Genomic DNA, 13,698 nt, shown 5'->3' on the forward strand with positions numbered 1-13,698 from the left:
ATAAAATATCTTATAATTATTGATTTTTTAATGTAAATTATATCTTGATACTCTTTTACTTGTATACAAATATATATAGAATAATGAGATAAATGATTTATAAAAAAAAGAACTTATGATTTTGTTTAAAAAAAAAATAAATATAATCTTGAAATATTTTGAAAGAATTTCATTTAGAATAAAACTATGTTTCTAAATGTATAAAAACACAAAAAGAGAAAGAATTTTTTATAAAATACATAAAATATATACTATATATAAATAATGTGTCAAAATAAAAGCTTAATTATAAATAATTTAATTATAAATAGAATGTAAATGTTTTAGTCCCGTTTCAAACTGATAATTTTCAGCAACTATCAAAATTAATAAAATAACATGTCACAGTAGAATCGCGCTATAAGATTATGCATAAAAAACTACATAAAATCCAAATAATTGGTGCATTTCAAAATTATTATTATTATTAAAAAAATTATTAAACTTCGTCTACAGATCATGCAAGTTTCGTGCGCGCGATTATCATCAGATTTAGTGTTTCAATGTCAAATAGAATGAAGCAATTAAAGGTTGCTCACCGATGTAGGTGTCAAAATGATTTATGATTCATAATTGTAGAAGTTACTAATGAGAATATATAAAAAAGGGAAGGAATATAATAAAATTTCCTTCTCTATATAATCAAAGTTTACGAAAATAATCATCATACAGTAAATTATTGTTATGACAGATGTCATTATCACTGTAGCTAATTCGTTGTAATTATATGAAAGGTATATCACGTATGCGTGTTAAAGTCATGATTTCCAAAGTGCTTTTCTTTTGACTTGCAGTGACTAGTTTATCGACTCGAGAAAAATTTTAAAGAATTGAATATTTGTATTGTATAATTGTATATTTTGTAATAATATTCATACTTTAAAAGTGAATTTCAAATTAAAACTGTACTCAACTGTAAATTACCTAAAATAAACAGAAGAATGACCTTTGATTATCTATTTTATTTTAAATTTATATAAAATTCTTTATTCATAAATCGATGCTATAACATCAAAATAAGCCTTGATATTTTTATGAAAAAAAAAAAAAATTCAACTTTAAATTTTTCAAAAAATCCATTTTTCGACATACTTCGTCTACGAATTTAGATAGTCTATTTATAATGCATTTCCAAATTCCGAGTTTCCGTATTTTGAAAAAGTAAATACACATATATAATTCTATATCAGTAGCGAATTATTTAAAGTCTCACTTGAAATTTGTGCAGTATGAATTGTTACATTAACCACACCTGTGTACCTTTCACCTGACATGTTAGTTTGCGCGTGAACAAACTTGTTCGATAGACAATAATTTACTTGATCGAATTCAGGAATCTACCAAACAAGACAGTGATTATGACACATCTTATTTTAAGCATATTTTGTGCAGTTTACAAAGTATTTCCACCGATTTCGTTATATCACATTAACATTTTTACCAGTTAAAATACAATTTAACACTTTATATTTAATACTTTATATTTATATGAAAAAAAAAAATAAACTATAATCATTCCATGTCTATATAATATGTTTAAAATCATGTATGTATATGTCACGTGCTTTTTGCAATTTTTGTAAGTGCCATCTTTTCATAAAAAGCCTAGATCGTTAAAAAAAGACTCAGTGTTTATAAAAAAAATTAAGTATATTTTTATAAAAAGGCTGATGTTATATACAAAAAAAATTTGCAATATATATATATATATATATATATACAAACATATAAAATTTAGAATTATAAAAAAATATATTATAAATAAATTAAATTATCTTATATATACATTAGAAGAATTTAATTTTTTTATTTTATACATATACATATATATATATATATATATATATATATATATAGAGAGAGAGAGAGAGAGTTTTATAAATTTAGTTAAAAAAATTTTTTTAATGTTTCTCAATTTCATTCTCAAATTGCCAAACCTTATCTTTCATAATTTTTATCTAATGCTTAATATATGTATACATGTTAAAACCGATATCACAGGTTTCTGTATTGTTTAAATTTCATTTTTAAATATTTCTTTTCAATTTTTAGTCATATTTGTAAATCTTAAATATAAGGATGTCTACTCAAATTTTATAAAAAAAATTTCTGAAAATTCTCTAATTTTCCACGAGATATATTTGTGTTGAAAATTCCAGATAAAGAGAATATTTTAAAGATATTTTGATACAACTTTCTAAAATAATTATTTTCATTGTATGCTTTTTCCAATTATCCGTTTTCACTTATAAGGAAAAATGCAGAGCCATTTTCAAGCGTTAGATTTGCAAATGTACTAAAAAAACTAAATAGCTTTTGTAAGATAAACATTTTCATTTTTTATCACTAAAAATTACAATAAAGAATACTACTTATTCAATTCATGCAATATTCATACTTGATATTCATCTCGTTAATTTTTTGAATGTATAGAGATAGATATATGTATATTTATAACATATTTTAAACATATAATTTATTTAGCTTGTACACTGCTTACAATATAAAAATAAAATTATCAAAAAAAAGAAGAGAAAAAAAAATTCGCTTTGGCTCAATAAAATTTTATAGAATTTCTTTGATTTTTTCAGATTCAAAATTCCAGAGAGTTTCAGGTTTTCTCAAAGATGTCCGGTAAATAATCTACTGAACGATACAATTGTTTCCATTTCAGGTTACAAATTTTCCGATTAGTATACAGTAAAAAATTGTGCGTCCATATGTCAAAATTTTCTTGTTACCACGTTTTGATTAGTACTTCAATGTAAAATTAACATACAGTTGATGTGTTATTTTTATAACATTTTCATATGTTACATTTACGTCAACTTCATAACTTTGCGTATGTCTCTTAGAAATGGAATATTATTTTGAGTGCTTTTAACACATCATTAACAATCATTTCAAACAATTAATATGTTTTAAAATCAGTTTAACATTCTAAGAAAAGTTAAAATACATCTGCGAGTAATCATGAACTTTAAAATGTTCTATCAACATTTCTTACAAGTTATTGCAACTACTCTTCCTTGTAGTTTTTAATTAATTTGTATGTTATTTTTACATCACACTAAAGTCATAATAACAAAAATAAATATAGTTTTGCGTTAATTATTTAATATTTTTAATTTATCAATAAGTAACACACAATAAATGAGCTATTTTGATTTAAAATTTAGAGTGGACTTTTTGGAACATGCAGAAAATTAACATTTTATTTTTTACTGTGTAATTTGAATACAATACATATTTAAGGATGTTTAGCACCTACAATCGGAGCAAAAAGTAGTCGAAATTGACGAATATATACTTTTTTCATATATCTTAATATATGATTATTATAAAGATTGCATAAAATCTTATTATTTATTCATAGCTAGAGTGTAGAAATGTATTTTCGAACTTTTGTTGCTTTTTTTCGGAGAACTTTCGTGTTTCTTAAATTATAATGAGAAACTTTTATTATTAACAGTACCTCGATTTCAACATTACAGCACAAAATTTGAATTATAAAAATAAAAGAATTTACTCATACAGAGTAATTTAAAATGTCAGAATAAAAATTATAATAATGAATAATGACAAAATATAGAAGATTTTTAATTATTTCTTTGATAAATTTAATAATTTGTCATTTCTCCAAGAAGAAAGAAATGTGGCAACATGGTAATTTTTCATAAGTTGGTCAAATTGCAAATTGACATAGGCCTAATCGCTTCTCGCTTACACGTTTGTATATAGAGGTTTCTTCAGATGAAAAGATAGGTTATTTAAATTGTCAAAAGAAGGCTCAGCTGAATGCTATGTTGCCACGTTTTCACAATAAATAATATGTCATCTTGGATAATAGGACAAAATTGAGAAAATTATATTCAATATCTTTTGAACTAGTCAGTACTTGACCAAAATTATGTGATCAAATATTTCCTCTATATTTAAACTATACTTTTGCAAATTTTGAATAAATTCCTATTATTATTTCTATCTATTTTAGCTCTTAAATCAACACGATCATAGGTTTTTTATAAGATAGAAAATCTGTAATCGTATCAATTTAAGGGCTAAAAGAAACAGAAATAATTATATTTATACTTATTTATATAAATAATTATATTTATAATTATATTAATACTTTTACTTATAATTAGATCCATAAAATAATTATATTTATAATAATATTGACGGGTAAATTCATTGCAAATTAAAATCCTTATAACTTTTGATTGCTTCGGTGAGTCAACTCCAGGTTTTTTTATAAGTTTCTGAACATGTATCAGAACAATCTGTGTAAATTTTATTAAATTCCTATATTTTTAAAAATAGGTACTAAACATCCTTAATCTTTATCGCCTAAATACACAAACCATAGGTTTGCGTCGGAAATTCTTGCATGTGGCAGTGCGTTTAATCCAAATGCCTGACCTCATCCACACATCGCTCAACCATGACACACTCGCCTACGAGCGCAAATGTTATTGCCAAAGCAATAAATATGGTAATGTGCCTAATGCGGGTGGGTGTGCGTGCGTATACGTACGCATCCGCGGGATAAAACAGATGTGCTCGAGCATCAGGGGAGATTATTGGTTCGCGCGTATATGTATGTACGTACGTATTATAAATCCGCATAAATCCTAGAAAGAAAGGATCTAAAAAAAAATGGGGACGCGCGAGCGAGAAAAGTTAGCGTGACTCGAACAAGAGACACGACATCGGGACATCAACAGAAACAGCCGGGGCCATGTTTCTCCTGTAATAACCACGTTCTCTAGCTCATCGCGACCAGTGCGCATGTTGAACCATGTCTCATTGTATGTCACTGATATTTCAGCCCAAAGCATATCGTTTTGTTATCGTATAATAGTCTCCTTGGAGAATTCGCGAGCGACGTTAGCAAGCCAGTTCTCGGGATCGATAAGCTCGCGGAATTTTTCCGGGGACTGGAATATATTCGCATTTTTATGATCATGACGTAATGAAACTTGATGATATACACTATGCAAAAAAAAAAAAAAAAAAAAATTGAAGAGCCACTTTCTTCCATATTAAAAAAAAATTTCAAGTAGTTGCAACTTCCTTAAAAATAATCGGAATAAGATCAATAAAAAACCGTTTTGAAGCTTGAAGTTTCTAGTTTTAGAATCTTTAAATTAATTTCAATTCTTTCTATTTATAAAATTACATTATAAGAAACTGACGTTCGTCGATTAAACAAATTTTTGAAAAGTTTGTCCAAGAATACCGAATTAAAAAAAAAAAAAAACGCACGATTTCATTAATTGGATGTTAAAGAGTTTTAGGTTTAATTTCTTTTTTAAAAGAATGTGTTCTATGATTTTTTTCGCCGAGATATTCAATATTAAAGCAAAATCGAACTATTGACTTTGAACGCTTATAACTAGTGAAAAAATAATCGTACAATAATCATTAAAAAAGCAATTTAAAGAGACAAGTTAGCTCTTTAAAATGCTCTTATCGTTCTTTCAATCATTATTCATTTTTGAAGCGTAATTGTTACTTAAAAATCAAGTAAAAATTGCACTTTTATCTTTTTTTTTTTATTTAAATCAATGAAAGTTAACGAAAAAACGCTAACATTTTCATGAATTCTATAACATTTACAAGTAAAAAGCATTCCAGTTACTCGTACAAAAGGCCAAAGTGTTAAGTTTTGTTTCTGTACATTTCAAAAATTAATAATTATTGTACAATCATTTTTTCACTCTTTATAAACGTTCAAAGTCAATAGCTCGATTTTGCTTTAATATTGAATATCTTGGCGAAAAAAATCATAGAACATACATTCAAAAAAGAAAATAAAACTAAAACTCTGCTCTTTAACACCCAATTAATGAAATTAATGCTAGGATTTTTTTAATTCGGTATTCTTAGACAAACTTTTCAAAAATTTGTTCAATCGACGGCCGTCACTTTCTTACAATGTAATTTTGTAACAAATAGAAAAAATTGAAATTCATTTAAAGTTTCTAAAATTAGAAACTTCAAGCTTTGAAACTTTTTTTTATTGATCTTATTCCGATTATTCTTAAGATAGTTGCAACTACTTGAAAATTGGCCTTTTTTTATACGAAAGAAAATGGCCCTTTAATTTTTTTGCGCAGTGTATTTTGATCCTGTTATATCTATATAAATATTATTTTGTATTTGTAACTAGCGACATAATAATTATTAATTTTTAATTTAGCATTATTTTTTTTATAAAACACACACACACACACAAACAATGTGAAGAGAAAAGTCGTATAATTCCCACAGTGATACGCCCCCTGAACTTTAGCTCATGGAATTCATCGGCTTTCACTAGCCACTGCGCCACTTTGTGATGATACGATTAAACATAAACATCGACATGATGAATGAATTAAAGTAAAGCTTTTTAATGTAAATGAATACATTCAAAGTAAAGCTTTTTCCGAAATGACGACAAATAAAAATAATAAAATAATAATTTCCATCATTTTTTAATTCTTCAGAGGATATATGTAGTTACATTAAAATTATGTAATATAATATATAAAATATGATATATATAATTTTGCATAAAATATAATATAATTCTATTAAAATTTATATAATATATAATAATATAAAATTGTATATATATATATTTAGTTAAGTTTGAGAGAATGCTTTACAGTAATTTAAAAATTGCAGTAAAAATATTCAAAATACACGTATCACTAATAATATCATATGTATAATAAATATTTAATATTTAATAAGATAGTTATATCAAAGTATATTTTTTCAATTTTGCAATAAAAAATTTATGTTAAAGAAAGTCATATATATATACTTGACTTTCTTTAACATAAATTTTTTATTGCAAAATTGAAAAAATATACTTTGATCTAATAAATAACTGAGAAAATAAGACTTTTTAATGTTTACAAACAAGCAACTGGAAATCTGAGCGAATAAGAGTGAAACGCGGATGTTAATACGTCGATTTCGCAAAAAATAATTTTCCTGCGAAATTGATAAGTGCACAGCGCACATACTTTTCTTGATGTATTTACCAAGATTTAAATTCTCATTTTTGAACATTTTATATCCCTCTTTACCGCCCTAAAGAGACGTATGATTTGATCTAACTTGACAAAATATTTATTAATAGATTATACGTTTCTTATATATTACTGTTATGGTAAAGATAGGTCTCATTTTATTTTTATTAGATTCTAGCATAAAAATCATTAAATTATTCTCAATATGATTTTTAAAGGACAATAAAAAATATACAACATATTTTAAAAAATGCTAATAAAAAGGCTCATTATTTCTTTCAGTTTATGGTCACACAGGCCTGTACAGAATGTTTGTACATTGAACAATCATGTCGACAACAGCAATGATTCGCAAGTCACAAAAGTAGTCCACACATCCTCTCTCTTGCATTATAAACAATCTCCCATGAAAATCTAGAGCAGCCAGTGTAGTTAAAGTCCGCGATGACGCGTTTATCTGCGCGTACCAGCAAGGACCATTATTTTCTGCAAATGGAAACATTGCTGCGATTCAAACTTGATTAAAATTGAATATCTTAATTTTATTTAGTAATTAATTAAGAAATATTTAGTGATTTTAATAACTGTGATAGCGAATTAGACATCTTATTTAAGTTTTGAATCAAGAAATAAATTTGATAATTTATGTAACTTTTTCACTGAAGAAAATCCGAAGGAACATGTTGATTAAAAAGAGAAAATTGTTATAAAACTCCATGTAAATTATGGATGTTAAAAAAGAAATCTCAAGGAATTTGTTTGAACTACTAAATTTCTTCGTTGGTACAAAAGCTCAGTAAAACTTTCAGCGATCGAATTCAGCTTTCGCTTTTGATAATAGCATTGCGAACATTACATCAGCAATATCAGCAATAATTGTTGCGAGAACTTGTTAAAATGGAAAAAAGGCTGCCTTATAAATTGAAAAATAGAACTGTACAAATGTAGTTAAGATATTAAAAAAGTATGTTATGTTAACATTATAAATTATAGCAAAAATATTAATGATAATGTGGCTATCATATATACGCGTTTCTATCGCATACACTTTTTATTCCCTTCGTAATACTTGAAGAAAATAAAATGTGAGTTGTTCATAATGCCTATCAGAATCAAAGGGACTTACCATCGATTAAACAAATCGCCCCATTATGTCTGGGACACGTGTCTATGTTTACGAGATTCACAATATGTTTATGATACCCCTATATACAGGGTACCCTAGTAAAGGTGGGCAATCTCTCGTGGGCATGTATAGAGAGCAGGTAAAAATAACCCCATAAATTCCTATAAAAATTTTGTCTCTAATGCATTTCTACCGAGATATTTGTCTCTAAAGTTTAAATTTGAGAATCATTTTTTTTTAAATAACTTTTATATTATTTTGTAAATCTTAATAATGTATAAAGCTTTTTTTATTATTAAGTGAAGATCTTTAAAATAGTGTGATAGATGTTTTAATATCATCTCGGAGAGCCAGAATCGGATCACCTGTAAGTCTTTTAACTTACAAAATTTTAAAGCCGATGGGTTTTTTTATTTTTAAATTATGTTTGTAGATTCTTCACATTTTTTTGTAAAAAAAAGATATTCTTGTTTCATTTCGTTAAAACGAACTGTTTTCCAGAAAAACGCATTTGATCGATAGAAAGTAAACCTTTATTCGTAATAATTGAATGATTTAAAAAAAAAAAAAAAAAAAAAAAAAAATAAAATTACATTGTGCATTAAAATTTATTTAAAAGAAAACTAATCTAGCCAAATTAAAAAAAAGATGTTTGAAATGACTTCCACCGACTTCAACGCACTCCCGCGTGCACGACGAATTGATGACTATTGCACCCGCCATAATATCCCAGAATCATTTCTTATTTGTTCACAGTGATAAATAATTATATGTTTTATATGTTAATTAATAAACAAAAGTAATATAATTTGTATTGTATAATACTGATAAATAAGAATATTATAAATTAGAAATATATATACTAAAACATAGAGTTTATATATTTAATTGAATATTTTTAGTCCTTAATTTAACATTTTAGGTTAGGTAAACGGGAAACGTTCGTATTAACTTAACCTATTATTGTTCATTAATACTGTACTTCTAATATTTGATTTTAAAGATTTTCGTTGCGCCCGTTTATTTATTATACCGAATCTATATATTGCTTATTGATGTAACAATAAATTATTTAATTATTTAGTTATTTCAAATTTACATTGTTATATTCGGCTCTTTCACGCCTCTAGTACTAAGTTATTATTTATTTAATTACTGAGCCTTTTACTAATTATTTTAACATTTTAGATCATATAAAGCCTGTATCAGACTACGCATTGAAAATTGAAGATTGAAGATTAAAGATTAGAATTTGATTAATCAGAATAAAAGCAACTAAAATTGCTTTGTCCTTAATGGTCAAATTTCAATCTTCAATCTTCAATGCGTAGTCTGATATGGGCTTTAGACACACATGATTGTCTCGCATTTTGTTAATATTACTAATTTATTTTACATAAATTAATTTACATATTTTATATTAATCTCATTCACCAAAAAATTGTGTTGTATTACAGAGAATAAAAGATCCGAAGTATATATTTTCTCAGAAAAAGAGAGGTTTGTCAACTTAAGAGTTAATTTATGAATATAATAATAAAGGATAATTTTTCACCAAATAGACATTATTTATCATACGACATCAAATATACGGAGTTATATACGACCGTTTCAACCACTTTGTATATAAAAAGGTAGCAATACACACTTGGTAAATAAACTACTCTCCTACTCTCGACGTTGCAAGCACAGAGCGCGCATGCTCGAGCTTTTCGCGAAAGGCGGACCCGCGCAGCTTTTCATCGACCAATGTGCTTTCATGGGTGGCACAGGACGTCCTCCGGGCATCCTGAACGGCCATGCTATGCGCGATGAAATCTCGTAATTCATCCGCGTGCTTCAACTATTGCCGTTAAGCTCCCAGCGATCGAATTCGGCTTTCATTATCGTTTTATTTAAGTTCGTCGCAAACGTTCGTCGTAGTCCAAAATAAATTTTAGGTCGCGATCGATGGCAACCCGGTGGGATCCCCTCCGACGGATCAGTAATTGCGTCGAAGAATAATCGCGTATAAAAATAATTCGCAAGGGAATTCGATTAAACTTGGAAAGCGGAGATACCCAAAGGTCAAGTTTCGATTAATTTAAAAAAAAAAAAAAAAAAAAAAAAAAAGACAAATTGCTGACAGATTAATCGTTAAATCTGCAATTGTAGTAAAGCTTTCGAAGCAAAAATATATACATTACGAGATATATATATGTATTACGAGAATCTTGACTGACGCGCCTGAGCGCGTAAGTAGTAAGTAGTAAATTGATTCTCTCGTAACACACACCGTTTATTACAATTTATGCCTGCTATTATTATATCGAGTGTAATAAACTACACAACTTATGAACCACTTGCTATACTATTTATAAACGAATCGGATGAATATAAAATTCAACAGCATTATTCATTATTTTCTCTAATCTCTCTTTCACAGGAGAAAAGTTATTTCAGTAAATAATAGAGAGTCTACTTTCTGGAAAACATAAAATATCTAGAATTTTAAGGGAATTTATTTCTTTTTTATGTAGAAAAATCAGGGGATTCTTATGAAATTTTATTAGAACACAGGGAATATTTTTAAAAATTTTCTTTTATAATTTTGCTCTCATATTGTAAGTTGGCAAGCATAAGTGAATTATGTGTTTGTAATATATTATAAATATATACCTATCTCTGTTTATATCTTCAATAGCTTCACAAAATATTAAATATGCAGTATAAATTCTTTATTGCAAGTTTTAGTGATGAAAAAATAAAAGTTATATGCAAGTGAAAAATGTTTATCTTATAAAAGTTATTTAGTTTTTCCAGTACATTTGTAAATCTAGCACTTAAAACTAAGTGCTTCTATGTTTTTCTTTTGTATAAGTGAAAAACATTAGAAAACACATAAATGTATAAAAAAATTTATTTTAAAAAGTTGTATCAAAAAATTGTTTAAATATTCTTTCTACCTTGAATTTTGAACAGAAATATCTGAAAGATCAGGAAATTTTTTTACAAAATTTGAGTAGATACTTTGAATAAAATAAAATAGATTATACAATTACATACACACATATTAGGGACTTTCTTCCCGATTTTTTTTACAATTGAAATTTTATTTAATATCAATCTATAGAGCAACAAGAGTATAAAAAAATTAATATTTATTACTGTATTATAATAGTTGGCGAATATGTTTTCATCATATATTACACGCTCAAAAAATAAATAAATAAAATACTTTAAAATGTATGTATAAGAAATCTAGTTACATTCATCTTTTTATTTGTTTTGCCATTACGCAAGTTTCATCTTTCACATGTTCTGTCGCATATACCTATATAAAAGCAAGTCCTCAGTACATGAATATGTTACCATTCCGAACTCATTTCCTCAGTTATACAAAGTAACTTAAATCGATCATTCATTAAATGATGCATTGTTCTTATTATTTGCATTCTATTTAAATAATAGATCTATTATCTATTTAAAAAAATAGATATTTAATGGGCAAAATAGTATGAGTCTCGAAAAATGAAAGGAGCGCGACTAAACGAATTCGGAGAAAAGTTAGTATCGCTAGAATAGTCAGGTGGAAACATAAAAAGTGAATGCATAGCGGTATATTGCTGTCTTAGTATAGGTTATACTGTGAATTATCAAGGCATTAATTCCAAATAAACGGAAAAGCACATTCACCACGCGACTTTCACTATCGGTTTGCAGCAGCAACAGCAGAGAGAATAATAGTGGAATAGTTGATGAATAGACTGGGAGAATAGTATTTTAATATTGACAGGAGGAAGAGAAAGGAAAAAAGACAACAAATTTATATGAAACACGACTGGAAATATGTCTCATGATCATTATCTTAAAATTAAGCTTTACAGTGACTAATATGCGGTCCCTGGACAGTATCAATATTTTAGAAAAAATATCTCCATCACTTTCTATGTAAGTCTTTAAAATTCTTATTTAATTTTACAAGAAGTATTACATAAAAAGTTTTCTTTGTTGCAATTAAAAAACAAATAGACATAATTTTTAATAATAACAATTCCATCTGTGTGTATGTATGTGATTTCCCATAATATAATGTAATAATTGAACTAAGCCCATTCATAAAATCGGATTTTTGATAAATTGATGACGTCGGTTTTTTAAAATCATTATCGAAAGAACTAATGGAATAACAAAGCTTTGTTTGAAAGATTATATCACTGAACGAGACGATACATCCATCTAGAGAGAAGAGAGAGAGATATTACGCGCGTTACAACCTCCGACCTACATAAAGAATGCCACGCTGGACTCGTTACAGGTGAATGCACTCGTCGGTAAATTGCGAGTGCACACGAAGAAAATACAAATATCTGCGAAGAAACGATATATTGATTATTTGGAAGGTATCGGAAGTTTTGTATTTGGTAATTGCAATTATTGGACGTTGCAGACAGAGAGCGACGTATTCGATGCGAGGATGCAAGAAAACGCGCGAGGCATCAAACTAAGAAGTGCATAACAAGTATGTGAAGGCGGTTTTTCCACAAGTGTGGTGGGGAGAGAACCGCAGTCAAGGAAAAAGTAGGATAAATGTATCTATAAACAAACGGCATGACTTTCCTCTTTTATTAATTTTTTGCGTTCGAATTTATTAATTTTTTGCGATTAATATATGTTTCGAATTTATTATATGTTTTTGTAATAATACCATTTCATGACACATGCGTAGATTTCGTCTAATAGTAATATATTAAAATTTGTCATTACATGAAATTTGCTCTCTACTGCCGTTATTGTTCTTTATTTTGATCTTATTCACACAGAGAGCCTTGATACTACTTATTTCCTCTTTTAACCCTCACACTGAAGTTTACTAGATCCCAATTAGTACCTTTAAATTATGCATGAAATATGAAATGTATATCATTGCTAGAACAATTTGCACTCGGTTCACTGCTATCGATTTGTGATCAGTAAGTTGGGGTTTTCAGATATTCACAGAATTGGAGTAAATAAGAAAACTCAAAATCCCAATGTGAGGAGAGGAGAAAGAGTTTCTTTTGCGATAACGAAGGAATTCTTATTATTTCACTAAAAAAGATTTAAAATTTTTCGGATGACTTCTGTCACCGAGTAACAAAGAGGAACACGTGTTGAGTTGACAACCGTGTTTTATTTTATTGGTTTTTATAAAAACCAACGGACCAATAAAATTAACTCCTCCTTTAATCCGTCTGCTCTTGACAGAGCGTGGTGACTTCTCTATTTCATATACATGATTGCGTACGCGGATAGTACACATATATGCATGTGTCTACATGTATATGGGACCTACAATTTTTAACGCCGGTTCCGAACGGCTAATTTTTGTAGACAAGTTCTCATGGCAAGATTACTCTAGAATTAACTAAAGGCAATTAAATTATCTGTGCAAAATCGACTCTCATCTTCGTTCTCTTCCCAAATGAGGAGCGACATAAAAAGCAAAACACTATATGGATAGCAATCTTGCCAGCGGCAACTGAA

The 13,698-nt window shown here is 27.6% G+C and overlaps 1 protein-coding gene across 1 annotated transcript in view; it reads right to left on the reverse strand.

Moving 5' to 3' along the window:
* Positions 1-13,698, reverse strand: part of LOC140670967 (myelin regulatory factor) — a 47,998-nt gene that overhangs the window by 33,383 nt on the left and 917 nt on the right. The gene's annotated exons all lie outside the window — the stretch shown is intronic.

This window comes from Anoplolepis gracilipes, chromosome 11, assembly GCF_047496725.1.
Source record: "Anoplolepis gracilipes chromosome 11, ASM4749672v1, whole genome shotgun sequence".
In the NCBI taxonomy this organism is placed as follows: domain Eukaryota; kingdom Metazoa; phylum Arthropoda; class Insecta; order Hymenoptera; family Formicidae; genus Anoplolepis; species Anoplolepis gracilipes.